The following is a 20971-nucleotide window of genomic DNA, read 5'->3' as shown; positions in this document are numbered from 1 at the left end:
TTTATTTCATTTAATATAAAGCAAACGAACCTTGTAATCAAATTCTGATACAGTGAATTGCACGTTGATAATCAACGACAATTACAATACAATAACAGTAATAGTAATAGTAATAGCAATGTTAGTAGTAGTAATAATAATTGCAACAATAATGATAATAATAATCTTAATATTAATAATAAATAATAATTTTGAAGAAAATTTAATTTTCATAAAAAAATGTACTCTTAAAATGAAGAATATTACATATTATTATAATATATAATATTCTTATAATATTTTTAAATTATAAGAATACTCTTATAATAAAACAATATATTATTATAATATTTTTATAATAATATATTATAATTATTATTATATATTATAATATTATATAAAATTATTGTAATAACAATAATATTATTTAATAAAAAATATTATTATTATTATTATTATTATTATCATAAAGTAGGGTACCAGGGTTTAATTTCGGGCCTAATTTTTATTTTTATCAGCCCCGATTTTAGACCTACTAGTGTCAAAAAAGGAAATTTCGGCCACTACAAGGTCTAAAGTCGGAGTTAATTTAACATGCAATTAGAACCGACTTTGAGCCCATAGGTCCGCGTGGAATCCTACTTGTGGAGGTTCTATATCGGCGTTAAATTTCGACTCGGGTTGTTTTGCTAATGAAAATGATAATATAGTTTCGTCGATGTATGGATCGATAATTTTGGAAAAAAAATACGATGATTTGGCTGATTGTGTAATATTATCTGCAAGAAATCTTGATGTCGATGAATTGAATAATCAGATTGTTAATATATTAAATAAAAATACTGAGAAAGTCTATACCAGTATTGATACATTAGAAACTTTTGAATCTAAAAATCAGAATCGAGAAGTTATATTAACTGAATATTTAAATACACTTTCTCCATCATGTTTACCACTTCATCTTTTAAGATTACGTCAGTATACAATTGTTATACTTATAAGGAATTTGAATATTCAAGAGGGATTATGTAATGGTACACGATTGTTAATTCTGGAACTTGGAAATCATGTTTTAAAGTGTAAAATTATCTCAGGTTATAAAAAAGGAAAAATTATTTTTTTAAATAGAATAACTTTAAATTGTGAAAACCAATACTCCTTTGTATTTCGAAAACGACAATTTCCTATAAAAGTTGCTTTTGCAATGACAATTAACCGATCTCAAGGTCAAACATTCAAGAAGATATGTCTTGATCTTCGAAGAGATGTGTTTAATCATGGGCAATTGTATGTGGCTTTATCTCGTGTAAGATCTTGGGATGCTTTAAAAATCTTTAAATATGTTATTAGTAATCAACAAAATCATAATAATAATTATAAAGTTAAAAATTATGTATTTCAAGAAATTTTTGAATAATTTGTTTGAATTATTAAAATTTTGAAATTATTTTAATATTTCCTCGAAAAAAAATTGAATAAAGTTTTAAATTTTATATTAAATAGAACAAATGAAAAGCAATAGATATTGTTTTTAGATGATTATATTTTTATTGTAAATTTATATTTATTTATTTTATTTTAATTTGTTATCTTCAAATTTCCAGTATGAGTTCTAAAAAAATCCAGTAAGTAAAGCTTATTTTTTATTTTATATGTAGATTATAATTATTTATATTTTATTTCTAATGATATATAAATATCATTATATAAATAAAGAATGTCAAATTATAAATTTCTTAATTGAGGTTATTTATTTTAGATGATGAGTATAAAAATTGTTCATCATCAAAAAGCTTCGATTAAACAGTGCAAACGATTCGTCTCAATCAAAAAATAATGAAGATGAAAAAAATTTCATTCTCTACTTCTGAAAATTTGAGGAAAATTAAAAAAGGAGATACTTTAATGTGAGTTTTAAAATTACGAAATGTCGACTAAAATTTTAAAATTATTTTAATGTAAAATATAAATATTTATTTTTCCTTTTTTTTTATAGTGAAGTTGTTGGTTATGTGGATCAAATTTTTCCAGCACGAGAAGTTTCTGGGAATAAAAATGTATTTAAATTTATAATTAACAATGCCGATGGAATTCGAATTCAAATTAATGTCTGGGATAAGGAAATACATCGAATTGAACCTTTAATAATTTTAAATGAAGTAAGTTCGTTTATAGTTGTTATAAATGTTATCGATTTTTTAAATTGTTTTCTTGTTTTTATTTTAAAATTTAAAATTTGTCTATTAGATTATTCATATTGATGGATGTCGAGCTAAAGAAGGAAACGATTATACTAAATCTCAATTTAAAGAATATGAGCTTGTTATAGAAAATAATACTATTGTGAACAATTTGGGAATTTTTGAATTAGAAGATCAATTTGATGTATCAGAATTAAAATTAGTCAAAATTAGTGAAATTTCAAACTATTATGAGAATAATAAACTGCCTAAATTTTTTAGTAAGTTACTAACATATAATTATAAAGTACAAAAATTTTTTCATGCTTGATTTTGTTTACAGAAGTGCAAGGTTATATTAAGACTGTTTTTGCTGTGAAAAGAAAACTATAACTATAATTTTCAAGGTTGTGGAATAATTACAGATGGGACCTTTCAATTAAATGTTCTAATACATACATTTAAAAATCACATATATGAAAAAGGAGACCATGTCGAATTATATGGTTCATCTATGGTGCAAGGTGATTTTACTATTTACAATATCTTTTAATTAAAATCTATCGCATTTATTTATATACCATTGTATTAATGTAACGGTTTATATTATTTTTAGGATCTACTTTTTATTTCACACTAAATAAAATTGAAAATGTCAATAAAATAGACAATAAAAACAATCAATTAATTGGCTTCTGAAAGGATCAACGAAAATCAGTATAAATTAAATGAAAATTTTGTCAGTAGACAAATTTGTTAGTTATGAAAATGATTTTCGACGCTTCAATTTATAATTTATTATTTATTATTAGTAATATATAATTTATAATTTATAATTTATTATTTATAATTTATTATTTATTATTTGTAATTTTTTTAAATAAAATTTTAATTTACTGCGATTTTAAAAACTTCGCGTATGCATGTGGTTGTAAACATATTACGCGCGCGAAGCGCGCGGTGCATTCTAGTAATATGAAAAAGTTAATGTTATATATGTCAAATTAGAGGAAATATTGTGAGCTTTTGCATGAATTTACGAAAAATTAGCTATCTTTTTTTCTATAAAAAATTATGCATAAATGAACCCGAATCAAAATTCGAGTTCCGCTTAACCGTAATTTTTCCCATCTAAATTTTACGGTCAAAACAGACGTGGCGCTGTATTGATAGCTCATTTAAATTGAGGCCTGATTTCACCGTAACTAGTACACACATAAAAACGATTTTGTTGAAATAACAAAAGACGGGATAACTGAAAAATATGTTGTAGTAACAAATGAGTATAGTTATAGCAACAAATCCATTAGTTGCATTAACAAAATATTTCAAGTTGTACTAACAAACCAGTTTGTTCCATCACAAAATCAATTTGTTTCTCTACACTGATAGAAAAACAATCTTGATTCAAGAAACTTTTTTTCTTCAAAATTTGAACTCTTGAAACTAGATATAGATATATTTCTTTCAAGAATTTTAGTCTCTTGGTTCAAGATAGGCGATAACATTGATTCAAGATGTTACCGACTTGTGTTAAGAATGGCTTTTTTTTGAGTCATTAATTTACTTATTTCCAAAAAATAATTTTTTTTGGGCATAACAATTAAAAACGATTTAGTTTTTGAAATATATTTTGATGAATTGTTTTAAGTTTTTTAAACGATAATGTTATTTTGGTTGAAAAACTAAATGTATCGATTGAAGATAATATAGCTCTTAAGCCAAGAAAATCTAAATCAAGACAAGAAATTCTTAAAGCAAAATAATCATTTGTCTTTCAAAATAAATTCTTTGATCAAGAAAATATCTCTTGAATCAACATAAATTTTTTATCAGTGTAATAAAATCATTTTGTTGCTGACACAAAACGACTTTGTTGCTGTAACAAAATGACCTTGTTGCTGTAACAGCAAAAAAAATTGTAACAAATTATAACGGCGTTTGCAATTGTTCAAGTTGAGTTGAAAGCATTATGATATTCATCCAAGAGGTATACATATATAAAAAAAAAAAAAAACACATAAGAGATAGGGTTGTATGAAGTGAATATAAAAGGGTGAAAAAAGCTTGGGTGTTTCATTTAACCTAAGCAAAGCGACTCACTGCACGGATTATATACGAAGAGCGCAAAGAACCTGTGGGGATTCTGACTGCAGCTGGTTGTTTGCCAATAAGACATCTATATAGATGCATCGTGACACCCACTGTCTCTATTCATTATCATCCGGAAAACAAATGTATGTTATGGAAATTCTTTTGATGCATTTAATAATGTTTATTTTAATATAGAAGTATTTTATTATTTATACAGTAAAATGTAAAGTTTACAATTTCGTAATTCGGATTACGATCGTAATAAATACTAATGTGATGTGTAACACGAAAATTGCTCAGCTTATTTTTAGAATACGGAAGATAACATAATAAATAAATATTTAATGGGAATTGTTTGCATACATTTAACATGCTTTTGAAAATTATCATGCGGAAGATAAATTCAAATTAAGGAATTACACTCCATGATTTTGCTTTTAATCTTGATAAAAATTACAGGACAATAAGTCACAAATATTGGTACAACTTCCTGGAGCAGCGGTTACAAGAGCTGTTGGTAGTTCCGGGTCCACATAAGTATTTATCACCAAGATTAAAAGCAAAATCTTGGTGTGTTTTAAAAATTACGGGACAATCGATCGCAAATAATTGTACAACTTCCTGGATCAGCCGTCACAGGAGCTGTAGGCAGTTCCAGGTTCTCGAAAATATTTTTTACCAAGATTAAAAGTAAAATCTCTGCGTGTTTTAAAAATTGCAGGACAATCGATCGCAAATAACTGTATAACTTTCTGGAGCATCCGTAACAGGAAAATTAATTAATTTTTAGTTATCTTTTGTATTTTAAAATTTTTAGCACTTATTTTGTATGACTAATACATTTTTAATCGTCTTTGTTATGAATTATAAGAATATATATTTTTAAATATTTAGAGATGTCCAAAATGAAAGATATCTAAATTTACTGGTCTATATTTGGAGATGTTCATTTTTTAAGTTTACAAATAATTAAAACTGACTATTTTTTTAAATTTCTAAATTTTCAATTGTCTTTTTATGGACTTGTCTAAATTTATTCTTTTCCTTTTTTTTTAAATATCTGTTATTTTACTCATTTGTTTTATGGTTTGTCTAATTTCACGGATATCTTATTTTTTAATTTTATAATTTTATGCTTATCTTTTTTAAAATAATTCCAATTTTTTTGGTAACTAAATTTTTACATTACTACCATTATTATTATTGAAATTTAAAATCATCCTTATTTATAAAAATAATTTTGTTATTATTTCCCTGATTAAAAATACTGATTGAAAAGAATTCAAAAGTATGAAATTTGAATTCTTTTCAATTATTTCAATTCTTTTGTTTGTATATATAGATATACAGTTTGCATAGAGTGACCGCTTCTCAATTCTTTTCAATCAGTATTTTTAATCAGGGTTCCAATATAATATTTATATACATTTTTTATTAAGTGATTTCTTTATTTAAAGTTGTCCAAATTTTGATGTTTCCATTTTCCACAAAATCCTTGACCGGTACGAATCATTGAAACGCATTGTATAATTGAAAATATTACGTCTTTTTATAGTGAACATTTAAGTAAAGAGAAATTCTTTACCACATAGTAATCTAACTATGTTTATCACAGTGGTGTGAACTTTTATAAAACTGTACTAGAATGTCTGAATTAGTCAAATAGGTTCCACAATTGTCATTCCATTAAAAGTTATATGAAGATGTTATTATGAAGTATGCAATGTCGAACATAGATAATTCAATTTTTTCTCATACCTGTGTATATTTGAATTTCAATCAAATCTATGATATTTTATAATTAGTTCTTTAAATTTCATAAAAATGTACTAATGTTTTTGAATGATTCTACTCGACCAACTTGCTACTATTCAGTGTTTCTCCTATTTAATCATGGATGTGTAATGTGTAATATCTTCTATTCAAACTAAAATAACTTATAATCTACATAATTAAAAAAATAATAAAAATTTCATCATTTGTGTATCGGTATAGTAAAATGTTGACATATTTCATAACCTTAAAAATATTTGTTTTGTTTATCGTGAATTTACTGATGACTACCCAATATACCCAATGAAATATTATTTATGTAATCTCAAGGAAAAATGATTTAATTCGAAGATTATAATTTAAATATTCAATAAAAAAAAATAGTTGAATTAAATTTATCTAGAAAAACAATTTAAATTAAAGTGGAATTATCACAACTCAAAACCAGTATTAATTAAAAAAAAATTTTTAACTTCCCGCTAAGAAAATTGAAAATTTTCAAAAATCGGGAAGTTATTGGTTTCACCCCGTTTTTCGAAAATCGAGTTCTCATCAGATCTTGACGTTTTGAGGTCCTAGGAAGCTTCCCTGACTATTCCCGCGATGATGTCCGCGCGCGCGCGCGCGCGCGCGCGCGTGTGTGTGTGTGTGTGTGTGTGTGACCCTTTTATAACTTTTGAACGGCTTGACCGATTTCATCGCAGTTAGTGCCATTCGAAAGGGCTTAACCAAACTTAGATTTCCTGAAAATTTGAACCGATTCGGACCAGTAGATTTTGAGAAATTGTAAAAAAACTACAAAAAAAAAATTTTTGATACGTAGTTTTTTTGGAATAACTTTTAAACGGCTCTACCGATAAATTCCAAAAACTAATCAGCTCTTAACATCAAAAAACCACATCGATTGCCGCCAGTCCGGTCAAAATCGGTTGAGTCGTTCGTGAGTTATCGTGAACGAAAGAAAACCGAAAAAAGTGTTTTTTCGGGGTTACTCTGAAATTTTCGGTTTGATCAATTAAAACCTGAAAATAACTTATGAGGATGATGAAACTGCGTCGAATGCTGCCAACCGCGTGGAAATCGGTTGATCCATTCAAAAGTTATCACGATTTGAAAATTCCAAAAATATTGATTTAATAAACTCCTATCAAACTTTTGAGCTCGGAGAGCTCAAAACTACACGAAAATTAAATTTTTGAGCTGGAAGAGCTCAAAAACATAATAAGTGCAATATCGAGCGCTTAATTACGAAAGTAGCGGGAAGTTGCAGGGATGGCCGTCAGGGTCAACCGTTTTCCGAATTTTTTTTTTAAAGAAATAAATTAGTTTATGAATTGATACAGATTTATTTATTATGTGGAGTAATTAATTTTATAATAATAAATAAGTAATGAATTAGTAGATAACTTATTTTTTCTTTGATTTTTGAACAAATTCAAACTTAGTTAGAAAAACAAATTCACAAAAATTATATTGAAACAGTTTTTTTTTTAAGCTTTAGGCGTTTTTTTTATTATTATTTATTACTTTTCTTAAAATTATGAAACTTCTGGCTATAGTTATACTTATTGGTGATAAATAGTATGAAACCATTTTTTTTTTTAGTTACAATTTATTGTGATAATTATCCAAATTTTTTATATTCTTTAATTTAGTGTAAGAAGACATTTTGCTGTAGTAGTGAGCTAGTAGATGGATCCAGTAGCAATATTTTTTTTCTCCGTGTAGTTCTGAATAATTTTAAATTTATTATTGAATTTTTTTTTATCAATCAATTAATTAAATTATATTCCAAATGTTTATCTATAACCATGACAGTTTCGTAAAGAGCATATTATCCCTAATATAAAATAGATTTTTATGAGGTGAAATTGACTTCTATCGGTAAGTCGTAATCTGCATTTGTTTCTTTATAGTAATATTTCATTGATAACAAAATATGTCTAATAATAATTATATTCCATGTGTGCGACAAGCTGCATTGAAAATTAACAAAATTTTTTTTACCGGAGATTTCGGTAAATTTTACTCAAAAAACTGTAAAAAGTATATCTGTTACTAGTAAATGGTAAATTAGCGCCTTAGCGTCCCACGATTACAATATAGTCCGGTAATTTTTTTCGTTAATTTAAGAGTAAATTTTAAATAAAATTTCTTCCCGTCTGTAATAACACAAAATATTAAAAATTTTCATCTTATCTTTCGATCAATTCCAAAATGTTAAATATGTCGTAGAAAAAAACCTATTTAAAAAACATAGTTTCGTATTGACGAAATATAATCGCCATCATTAATGCCTGGGCATGAAATAAGCAAGTTGTAACCAATTTCAATCCAGGCATTAATGATGGCGATTGTACATGAGCGGATTTAGACAGTCAATTGGTGTAATTAGATAGGTTAAATGCAATATATTGCCGCAGTATCATGCTGCTAATTAGATAAAACTTATTAATTCTCTTTCCCGTCTTCGAATGACCTACTTGTAACTTGTATGAATTTTATTAAGCATGTTTTTAATTAATTTATATTTATTGACAATTATTGGCCGGTGAAAAAAAATTGTTTTTAAATTATTCAAATTAATTTTAATAATTTAATTGTTCGCACAACATACATTAAAAAAAAACAACATTAAATCAAATAAAAAATATTTAGACATTTCTCCAATGTTTCAGTATACGGAAAAGCAGCAGATAGTTATGTAGTCAGTTATTTTGATCGCGCTTCGACGCGCCAGGTCGGTGCACTCTCGACTATATACTACTCATACTTAAATATCTCCGAATAAAATTTCAGTTTCCTTGACATCATAAGATTACAGTGTTTAACGTTCAATTATTTATTTTGTCATTTTATTCTTAAACTCTACATTTTGATTGTATTTAACTTTAATTCCATTTTAATAACAGAATATTGTACATTTTAAATTGCATCATCATCATTAATTTTTTTTTTTTTTTTTCATTCAATGATGAAACGATGAAATTTTTTTTTTTTTTTTACAATTTTGCCATATGATTGAATAAATTAGACAAGTCATTTGACTTAAAATTTGAAGTAATTTCGATAATTATTCAAACCAAATGTAAGCAGAGTATACCCACACAAGCGTGCTTAAGAATTTTAATGTACATTGAGGTAGGTCAGCTGCTAAAATTAAAAGCAATATGTAAAAAATGTACTCTCATGATCTGTATTTATATTCAAGTCAAATATTCGTTTCAACAACAAAAAAAAAATATAATATAAGCCAATATTTTTTATATGATCGAATTTCGTTGTAAAGAATACAAGCAGTACGGTAAACGCTGAAGGAAGAAGAGTTATTTGTAAGTCAATATTTGACTAAAATTGATTATTTGGATAGTCTCAAAGAGATATGTCATTTACTTCAGTGTAATAAAATATTTACAGTTCAATTTTTCACTTATCTAATAGAGGAATATTGCCACAAATTTACCTTAATTCATGCACGGAAAAAAAAAATAGGCGCTGCAACAGGATACGATCCTGTGAGAGTAAAATAATAAAATTCTGTTGCAGCAAGAAAATTTTCTTAGTGCAGCGGCAAGACTGATAAAGTTAGCTATAATTTTTAAAAGAAATTTGAATTTTTAAAAAATAAATTCAAACTGAAAAATATTTCAATTTTGAAAAATATTTTTAATTAAAAAAAAATTTGGAATTTTTCTACAAACTAAAAACTATTTCTCTTTATTATCTAGTTCTACTCTCTTAATTTGTGAGTAAACTTCTTGAATTAACTTGAAGTGAATGTCCCGAAACAAGAGTAAAATTTGGAAGAGAATATTTTTATTGAGAAGTTGTTTTTTTTTCCACACTGATAGAAAGATTTGTTTATAGTTAAAAATATTTGTTAATATTTAATAAATCATTTATTAGAGACCACTTTTTAGCATTAAATAAATATTTCTTAATATTTAAAATGATTTATTTGTATTTAATAAATCTGATATTCATTTATTAAATATTAATAAATCTTTTTAAATACTAAGAAATATTTATTTAATACTAAAAAGTGGTCTCTAATAAATGATTTATTAAATATTAACAAATATTTTTAACTATAAACAAATCCTTCTATCAGTGCACTGCAGCTGCATATTATATATCATCATTTCCTTCCAAGTCATGACAAATAAAATTTATTAGCCTTTAAAATTTCTCGCAGTGACTTTAATGGGAATGACGTTTTGTTACTGTCTTAAAAGTCAATTTACAGTGAAAACCACTTATTTTCGCCATTATCGAGACCATAATAAGTTTCAAATCCATCAAGAAAAGCTATTATCAGCAATTCGTAGAAAATTATTTTTATTTTTAACTTGAAAAAAAAAAAAAAAGTTTTCGAGCTCAAGTCGTTAAATTCGATAATTTAGAAGAAAATATTTATTTATAATTTATGGAGTTTTCAAACTCAGTATTCAATATTTTTTATATGATACCATCGTTTATTTTCAATTTTTTTTTTTTATTTTAGTCGGTAAAGATAACTTTTTAAATATTATTCAAAATTTTAATCCTTGATGTAAAATTTCCTGGGGTTCTATACAATTGTTAATAAAATCAAAGCATTCACAACATAATTGACATCGCAGTAATCTTGCGAGATGCCATTCAATTTGGTGAAATTCAGGACATCCCACAAGATTTAGAGCAATTGACAATCCTATTTACAGGCAAGAAATGAAAAAATATGCAATTCCATTATTTTATATAAAAATAGAAAAACCCGAACGCATATCCTTTTGAGTTCGGCGATACTAAGTGAGGTAAATAATATAATGTAGATAAAGATTACCATATTTTACATTTTAAGAAGTAAATAATACATCTGATCAAGATACACAGAAAGAAAGAAAGTCTTGAGTCAAGCGTAAATTTTTTTAAATCAAGGAAATCTTAAGGAAGATTGAAAATTTCTTGAACAAAATTAAATTTTTTAAGCTAAGAAAATTTCTTCTTGCTCCAAAATAATTTCGGTCTTCCTTACAATTTTCTTGGTTCAAGAAGTGTTTTTTTTCTGTGTAGGTGTTAAAATAGACGGCGAAGACTTTAAGTATAAACAATTAACTTTGTTTAATAAGAACCCTATAGTAAGGAATATTAATATAAAAAATAAAAACATTGTGGAGAATTTTTTTTATCAAGGAATCCTCTTTCGTCGATTTTAATCTGTATATTATGGTTATACTATTATGATAATGAGATTGAGGGTGAATAAAGCAATAAGTTAATAATCTTGAGTCATATTTCTTATCCCCGGAAGGTGGCAATATTGCATGTTAGACTAAGAAAGAAATAATGATGGCGATAAAGAATTGTAAGAGTGCAGAAAGGATATGTGGTATAATAGTCTATTGAGCATTATGAGTATAGTTTGTATTATGGAGGGATGAAAGTACGAGACTATACTACGCCAATGGGAATAGCTTGCACTGCTGGTTTGATATGAGGAAGAAATCAATAGGCGCGTGCGCAGAATTTTACCAAACAAATATCCTTGCGCACTTATCTCTTTTATTTGATTTATCCTCTCACCCTATATCCTCATCAGATTTTTGACAGCATGCCCATGACAACCGGCTGCACTCAGATCATGACTAATGTACTTTTTTTTTATTTATAACTTTTTTACTTCCCACTCCCAACTTAATTGCAATCTCGAAATATAAACCGAGTCGTTGTACATCACGCTGACCACGTCCGTGGCCTAGATTTTTTGATAAACTAGTTTCACAAACAAAAATTTATATTATTTCTAATTTTTACTTTTTAAAATAAGTAGCCATCAATAATTTAAAGAAATATTGAATTGTTGTAAGCTACAAATGTCACATTGAATGTCACTTTTTTAATGAAAATACCCGTATAAATAATTGTACGATTTAAAAATGTCAGATGTCTTTTGTTTTAATTTATTTTTTCGTTTTTTACAATCTAATTTTCATTCCTGTTTGTATGTAGAATAAAATCATAAAAAAAGAGGGTTAAAAGTGGCATTCTGCAGGCTTTGTTGTGGCAAAATACTCAACAAAGGTCGAGAGTATATGTATTGCGTGTAGTATTGTCTCGAGTAGGCTTACGTTCAATATCCGTTGTATGAGATGCAATTTATTATTCACAAAAATAATAAATAACTAGTTATTTAATTTTTTTTTTTTACTTAATTACAAATTAAATTTATACCATATAATATATTGCTCATATGAAAAACCAATCGGATTAACGAATAATATAATATTATAATTCATTGTTTTATAGTTAAAACATAAATTGATAGGTATTGATAGGAACATAAAAGAAATAAAAATCGATATTGCAGAGAATAATAGAGAAAACAAGACTTCTGATGAACGCCAACGCTCAAAGTTCTCTAGGGAGAGTAAACGTAAACGGCAGAGGGTAGTAAAACTTTTGAGAATAAGTGACGGGAAAACTAGGGGAGAATGGCCCGGGGATTTCATCATCGGCCTCCAAATAATTTTATACTATGGATGGATGTATATGCTTTAAATCTTTGTCAGAAATTTATTTGAAAATGTACTTTCATCCATTTTGTACATATAAAATAATTTTTTTGATGGTTAATGAAAAAGTCTCTTTTGTATTTAATACAAAAATTTATGCACGGGAAAATATAAAACTATAATTTAATGAAAGTAAGTAATAACCAACAACCTAATTAGTGGAAATAAGCCGATAAAATTAGTGATACTAATCACGGTATTAATTTTAAAGTATATATATATATATATATATATATATATATATATATATATATATATATATATATATATATATATATATATATATATGATATAATGCGCCATGTCGGTAGGATTGTGCTCACAAACAAAAAAAAACTTCTTGTACCAAGAAAATTTTAAGGAAGACAAAAGTTATTTTGAAGCAAGAAGAAATTTTGTGGGCTTATTCCATGAATCAAGACCGAGATCAAGTTTGAAGATGAGCAAAATCGGCCAATTAATTGTAAAGTTGTAGGTGTTTGAAAATTTTTTTTTATTTTCGAAACATTTTTAATTTTGTCAATTTTATCGAAGTAATATTCTTACCGTCAAAGATAATTTAAATGTAAAGATTTTATTTCAAAGTTCACTTAATTATCTTAAATTTAAGCTACAATTCGTTGACTTTTGAATTTTTTTTTTATTTCTTCAGTGACTTTAAAAATTTGAAAAATGTTTAATAAATGCATTTTTTTTTTGTCACATTATGAATTATTCCATATCCGTTAAATAAATCTACCTATCCATGTCGGACTTGGCCAAATGGCGTTTTTTTTCTTCATGTATTTATTGTGAAAATGATTATTACTCATTTAGATTAGTTAAAATTTGTAAAAGAATAAGAAAAAATTTAGTCATCTTATTGCTTGTGTTGTTCTTGTGGTGATGTATTGCATAAGGCTTTATTATTGTCATTCAATTTTAAAGATTACTAAGCGGTTTGTAATTTTACGCTCTCTTTGCATGATGAACTTTGGCGGAAGTAAATGTTATTAGTTGCTGAAAAAAATTACTTTTCTTAGAATATATTTGTTATTGTAAGTCAATATTTATTTAAACATTGAGAAAAAAAATATTTTTCTTTACTAAAAAACTTTTAATTTCATCAACTCGATATATTTTCTTCAATAATTAAAATCGAACATAAGAAGTTTAATTATAACCGAAATATACTATTTTCTTAGTGAGATAATGAAAATTATAATTTCTGAAATAACATTTATAATGTTCAAAATATTAATTTCTATAAAAATAATGATTATTTCTATAAAAACTGAAGTCAAAGATATTCCAGCTTCAACTTTTAAAATCTGGATGAAAATTAAATATATTTTTACAAATCACATATATGTATAATCAACTTTAAAAGTTAACTTATATCTTTATATACATGTTTCTTCTGTGTTTGTGTTTGTTACTGAAATCTTCCTAAACGGCTGGACCGAATTTAATGAAATTTTTTGTGTCTTTATTTGGATTCGAGTATGGTTTAGATTCACAATTCAGTTCACGAGAAAATACTTGCTTAATTAATTTTTTATTTATAAATTGTTGATCTTGGAATGTTTCATATTGGACCCGATAGTAAGCGCTGCGATTAGATTCAAAAAAAATTTAAGTCATTGTCGTAAAATCAATCACATGTTCATTTAAATGTCACATTGTAATAACGTTTGAACAGTAGTGCTCATCGAAACGGTCCAAACTGTAACAGCTCATTTAAATAAGCTTAAAAGTTTTTAATTTAAGACATGTATACAGTACACTGTCTGGTGGGTCCGCTTGTATATATACACAGAAAAAAAAATTAACTTGATTCAAGAGAAAAATTCTTGAACCAAGAATATAATTTTGAAGAGAGTAATTGTCTTGAATCAAGAAGAAAAATTCTTAAATTAAGTAAAATTTCTTAAATCAAGAAAAATTTCTTTAAAACAAGAATTTTTCTACTCAAAACAAAAATATTGAGCTCTTCAAAAATATGTACTTGATTCAAGAACATTTTTTTATCTGTGTATGTAAGTTTATTTTTCAAGTTGATTCTAAAATTCTTTTCTTTTTTAAACAATAATTTCTAATGATAATTTTTTTCATATATAAATTAACAGAATAGTGATAAATTGATAATATACGGTCGAAGTAACGATAATCGAAATTTTGCTCTTAAAATAGTTATAGTACTCTACAAATGAAAAAAAAAATTCAAAAATTTTTAAATTTAGTACAAAAATTTTTAAAGGATTTTTGTTGTCGAGAAATATCATTCTTCTCTTCGAATGAATAGTACCATCCGGATGTAGATTCAAATCCTACTGTAGTTACGTAATGGTATTTTTACACTTTAGTTAATTAATCCATTGATATTTGTTCTCTATAGTTGCTCGACTGCAATAATATCCGGAATATGTGAAAATTATTTGCAAATTAATTAATACGTCGATGATCAATTTTGTGTTTTATTTTGAAACAATCATTTGTCAGAACTATTGTCCATAGTATACAATACTTGTAAGGTTTTTATTTATAAAAATAGCTTTACTGATGGGTTTTAAAATTTAAATAAAAATAACATAATTATACCATATTTAAACAATTAAATGTCGAATAAACTTCAAAGTTAACTGAGAATTAATAATTCTTTGTTGAAGACATATATAAGATATACACAGTAAAAAATTTTTCGTCATTGTGTAGAGTATTAAAATTTGTGTGTAGAATATTACACTCTAGTGTGTAGAATTTAATATTCTAGTGTGTTAAATCATTAAATCAACACATGAGAATGTTAAATTCTATAAATTCTACAAATTTTAAGACTCTACACAATGACGAAAAATTTTTTACTGTGTAACATTATAACAACAGATGTCCAAAAATCCATAAAAGTTAGAAGAGTGATTTAGATAATCCCGAAATGAATAGAACGAATCTCTTGGGGAACAAGAAATATAACTATAAAATATATAATATCATACTGCGTATTTAATGTAATAGCTTAAGTTAAAGCTGCATATGAACGAATTATCCGCCCTCATGGCTATAATAAATTACTCATAGTCACATAATGCTCACGTGTATGCATGATGAATCATTTTTTGAATTGGTTACAAACAAAAATACATAAAATCGCAATTTTATTCACTGAAGCGTAATTTAGATGTCACTTTCATCAAACACTGGACACTTTAATTTTGATTACTTAAGTATATTGACATCATGATCATGATAAATTACTTAAATTTTTTATGAAACAAAAAAACTATCAATGACATGATAGTATAATCAGAAATACCACCTAATTTACTATCAATTAGTCACGAATGCATGTAAATAGCAGTGAATAATTATACGCATGCACGAAACTAAAATAACTACTGTACCAGAAGGGGTTACGGTGAAATAAAACAAAATGAAAAGGGTCGTATACCAGCGGTGTAGAAAAAAAAATTTAAATGATATTAGTCACGATACTTGATTGGCCTAGAATCCAACTCATGATTTTTCCGTCTTTATATTATATACATCACATTAACTACTGCGTATACAGTTATGGCTAAATAAATACTTGTCAATACTACTGCCAGGCTGGTTTATATACTTAAAGTTGTAATTTGTATTAAAAAATGACAATAATAAGAATAAGTAATATTTAATTAGATTTATAGTACCGTAACGTGACCATAGCTGGTTATAGTTAAAAGTTATGAACACTAGGTTATTTGGTGAAAAGATGGGATGATAACCTATTGAATATTAGACATTATACTACATAATATTATGTTGACAGTGAAACTAAAGTGGCAGTGATTGAATGTAATATTATAAAATGTCTCTGATAGAAATAGGTCGAGAAGAGTACTGAGTTAACCGGAAGTGGTCAGAAACTAATGTCTATATGATCATTCAACCGGTTAGCAATACCTGAACTTATATTTTTAAATATTTTATTACCTTCGTTTTTTGTTATCAACTTCAATCATTATTTCATTCGTAAGCTTATTTGATCGATCGCAATACGTAAATGTGTTTTTTTTTCTAATTTAAATTGGCTTTAAATTGATCAATCACATTATGAAATATAATGTATCATTTGATTAAAAAGTACTTGTTTTTATGTGGTGGACGAAAGGAAATATATATTTTTGTATTCATGTTTATTATATAACTTTTATGATTCGTTGACTTACTGGATCTTATTACAGTAAGTTCTCGAGATTATTTTCATTGTGATTGTTAGGTTTTTTAAAATTATTGTTGTTAGTAAAAGTAAAAGTTAGTTCGTAATCATATAATTAAAGATTTAAGGGGGATAGCCACTGTTAAATAAAAACAAAAAAAATTTTTTTTTTATTAAATCAAAGTTTATACATTCAAAAATATGTAACTAGAGTTTTATATGAAAATTCCGAATATTTTTCGAATTATAGTCATTTTTGTAACAGCGTGTCAAATGACCATTGCACGCGCGGCACTCCGACAAAAACGCGTTTTTCTCAAAACTATTTTTTTTGAACTAGTGGGAACTGTAATTTGCATAAATATGAACAGTGGATTTGAAAAAAAATAAAAAAAATTTTATTTTTAAAAAATCTTTTGCTGTACTGGCAGCACTAATTGAGCACTAAATGGTGACGTCTTTTAATTCCATTAGTTCCTGTTTTAGTGTCTTCTTCTAGCTCTTAAGGCTGCTAGCGTTGTTATACTAGCAGTAGTTGATTTGAGAAAAAATAAAAAAAAATTTATTTTTAAAAAATCTTTTGCTGTACTGGCAGCACTAATTGAGCACTAAATAGTGACGTCTTTCAATTTCTTTAGTTTCCGTTTTAGAGTCTTCTTCTAGCTCTTAAAGCTGCTAGCGTCGTTACACTAGCAGTAGTCGATTTGAAAAAAAAATTTTTTTTTTGACACACACACAGCAGCTACATTGCTAGGGTCGTTTCCTGTGACCTTATAACGATGAGATCTGATGAAAACTCGATATTTGCAATACAGAATAATACTTATAACTTTTCGATTATTGAAAATCTTCGACTTTTTTATCGGGCAGTTGAAAAATGATTTTTCTAAAAATTTTTCTGGGTTCACCGGTAGCATTAATTTAGCACTAATTAGTAACTCTTTTTAATTTTACCAATACCGATTTCAAAGTCATCTTCCAGCTCTATGATTGCTCGTATCGTTATGTCAGCAGTTATCTATACTTAAAAATTGAAAAAATGTTTTTTTGAAAAATCTGTTTGCTTGTATAGGCAGCACTAATTGAGCACTAAATTATTAGCTGATGTGCTTCTCGCTCCAACTGCATCATAGCACGGTCATGAATGGTACACTGCTAGCTTAATGAAAAGTTAGCAGTGTTCTCATTTTTAGTCCCCCTATCACAGCACCAAATATCTGTTATCAGTACTAAATTAGCACTAAATGAGCACTAAATTTTGAGATATAAAACGAGTGATTCTGCCGACTTCACCTTTCTAACTTTACGGACGTTAACTTTGCAACAACATAATATTTTTTAATCAAAATTTAGGAGAATGATTTTCAATGTATACTTTATAAAACAAAAAAAATTCCATCCCCAAATTCCTTTATTGTCCCAGTCAAAAAAATTCCCGAAAATCATCTATTTTTTCGATCCTCACAGTGGCTATCCCCCTTAAAGAATTTTCTTTGCTCGATGGGCAGAAAGCGTCAACTTTCGGCTCGCTGAGCTAAACGAAGTTGCCGCTTCCTGCCTTCGTCGAGCAAAAAAATAGGATACACTCCTCGGGAAGTAAATAAGAAAGCCTCAGATCACATGCTTGTTGACCTCTGCTTCGCCTCGGGCATCATGACGCGCAGGGCCGAAAATTCAACTTTCGGTCCTGGTAGTGTAATACTATTTTTTTCTTGTTATTAAATCAATTCATGTATATTTTTCTAAAAATTTAACAACAATGACTTCGAAATATTGCACTAATGGCAACAATTAATGTAAATCGGTATTGTGACAATGAAAAGTAGAAGGGTTATCACTTGAGGAGTAAAAAGAAAAACGAGAGGCTAAAAAAAAGAAACAAGAAATGTAAAAACTGAAAGAAAAGAGTGCTTGACGAAAAAAAGTCAAAGACTGTGAAAACAATAGCTTGAAAATAATTATTTAAATACTTAAAATTGTGATGAACATGACAAGCAAAAAAACTAATAAGTAACTTGTTGTGTTGATTTAATGAAATAATTTGTTATTTATAAATGATTTTGGAAAATTTATGATAAATTACTGCTAAGTTTTATCTATTATTATACTCTTACTAAATAATTATTATTAGTAACAATTTGTTAAATGAATAAAATAAACTTCAAAAATAAATTTGATAAATAATTAAAAAGAGAATCACTTGATATTAAAAATATGGAGTTAGACATAAGAATTATCCAGACTTCTGGTCCAAAATGATATTTGTTTAAAATAGGTAATTTAAAAAAAATGAATAAATTTTTCATAAAAATTTAAGTAATAAATATTGAAACTAGATATAAATACAAACATTGTCTTAGTAAGCCTAAAATTTCGCGAATATAATAACTTTTTAAATAAATGTTACTGAGAAGCCTGGATATTGGATGCTTTTTTACCTTATTTCAACAAGGAATCACTCAGAAACTGCAATAGAAGATATTTTTCAAATCTGAATATACATTTTTTTAAATATCTATTCTTGCCTTTTTTCCAATAAAAAATTTATTGATACTGAAATTTATCAACATCTGACACTGTTTTCAATTGTCTTTAAGTTAAAAAATAAATCATTTAGAAAAAAATCGTTTAAAAAAATTGCACCTATTAGGTGATCATTGATGTTTAAATTTTGAAAGAAAAAAAATTTGTTGACTGTTTGTGCATTATGCAAAAAAATGTCAGTGCAGTATTTTATCAAGGAAATCGTAGTTTTCGCTAGGTATAAAAAAAAAAAAATCTAAATAAAAACACGGTTTAAAGTAAAGGTAAATGCAAGTGAATATAGAGAGCTTTAGTACAACACAGAATATACAACACGTATATGTAGGGTATCGTTATTTTCCAAGCTATAAATATTGGATAATACAACAGAACTATGGCTGCGTGAAATACACTAGCCTTGAATAGCGATTTATGGCTTTGGAGGTATATCGATATCGATAAGCAATGAACACCCGCAAGTTACTTACCATTAAAAAATCTATTTACCATCTTAATTTTATTTATATATTGAATTCTATTGGTGATAACTTTACTTTGAAAAATTCTAATGCATAAGTACTAGCTTTAATCGTCAAGTCACGTGTCTTCTTATCGCTCGATCATTAATGACATCGATAGTGTTCTGAAAAAAAATATATTTTTAGTGAAACTTGAAACAATTAACTTACCTACGATTATAGTGATAAACAGCTGATTGTCATCAAACAAAGTGTGAGGAAAATCCACTCGATTTAACAAAACTTATTATTATTTTCTTATCGTGTAAATCAAACCACTTTTATTTTATATACATATTTATTACTATATTAACCAATGATTAATTTAATAATTTGAAGGACCAACCGAATCCTGGCCAGTGTTTGCACAATGATCGATCAGTCTCTTCTTCATCTATATCAAGGTCCACATATCCCAGCCCCATGACAATAATGTTTTGTCATTTATCGTAATCCTTCAGAAGAATAATCAGAACTTTGAAGTTAAGAATTAGTACTGAATTATTCTAGTTAAATTTTTAAAATTTTCAAATCAATTAATTGTTGTTTCGTCGACTAGAGGACACTTTGGAAATAAAAAAATAGATTACTTGGATGATAAAAGATGAGGTTGAAATGTCCCGGACGCGTTTTGTAGCGTCCTCGAGATAATTCTCTTCTCTGTCTGCAACAGGATATTGTTTTCTCGTCCGTGTCAAATTAACGTTTCCATAGCAACCAAAATAAGCGACACTTAATTTATAAACAATAAATATTATTTTTTCACTGTTATTGTTGTGCTTTACTCACATTATATCACACTGGAATTATACATTCTTTTTAGGCGGAAAAAAAAAATGTTTATAAGTGAAGGCATATACTTATGTATATAAATATATAGGATTTTCTTCAATCGCCCTCAATGGAGAAGACACGACCAGGACACTGTTCAATTTCCGTACTTTACTCACGAAATGTGAAAGCGATACTGCGGCTCTATTGGAATACTGTAAGGCCATGCGCAGACGCAAATCCACGCCGACGCTTTAGTGTATATCCCCTTTTTATTATCATTACTATACGCTATATTTTATATTTTATACACACTAGGCCATACCGTTACATAAATAATAATAATACGCGCAAGCGCGGGTTTTAGTTTTTTTCAAATTTGAGGAGCATTTTTCATTCATA

At 26.9% G+C, this 20971-nt stretch overlaps 1 protein-coding gene across 2 annotated transcripts in view; it reads right to left on the bottom strand.

Moving 5' to 3' along the window:
- Window positions 1–20758, bottom strand: part of LOC141528510 (uncharacterized) — a 105993-nt gene extending 85235 nt beyond the window's left edge. Inside the window, exon 1 of one of the 2 annotated variants that reach the window (XM_074244590.1) lies at window positions 19970–20758. The gene's annotated coding sequence lies outside the window, so the exon portion shown is untranslated. The remainder of the gene's footprint in view (window positions 1–19969) is intronic. The other variant, XM_074244587.1, reaches the window with a different exon arrangement.
- Window positions 20759–20971: the final 213 nt, after the last annotated feature.

The sequence above is a fragment of the Cotesia typhae genome, unplaced genomic scaffold, assembly GCF_013202065.1.
Source record: "Cotesia typhae breed Kobodo isofemale line unplaced genomic scaffold, CoteBio_Ctyphae contig_44, whole genome shotgun sequence".
NCBI lineage: Eukaryota > Metazoa > Arthropoda > Insecta > Hymenoptera > Braconidae > Cotesia > Cotesia typhae.
This window is presented reverse-complemented; position numbering and strand designations above follow the sequence as displayed.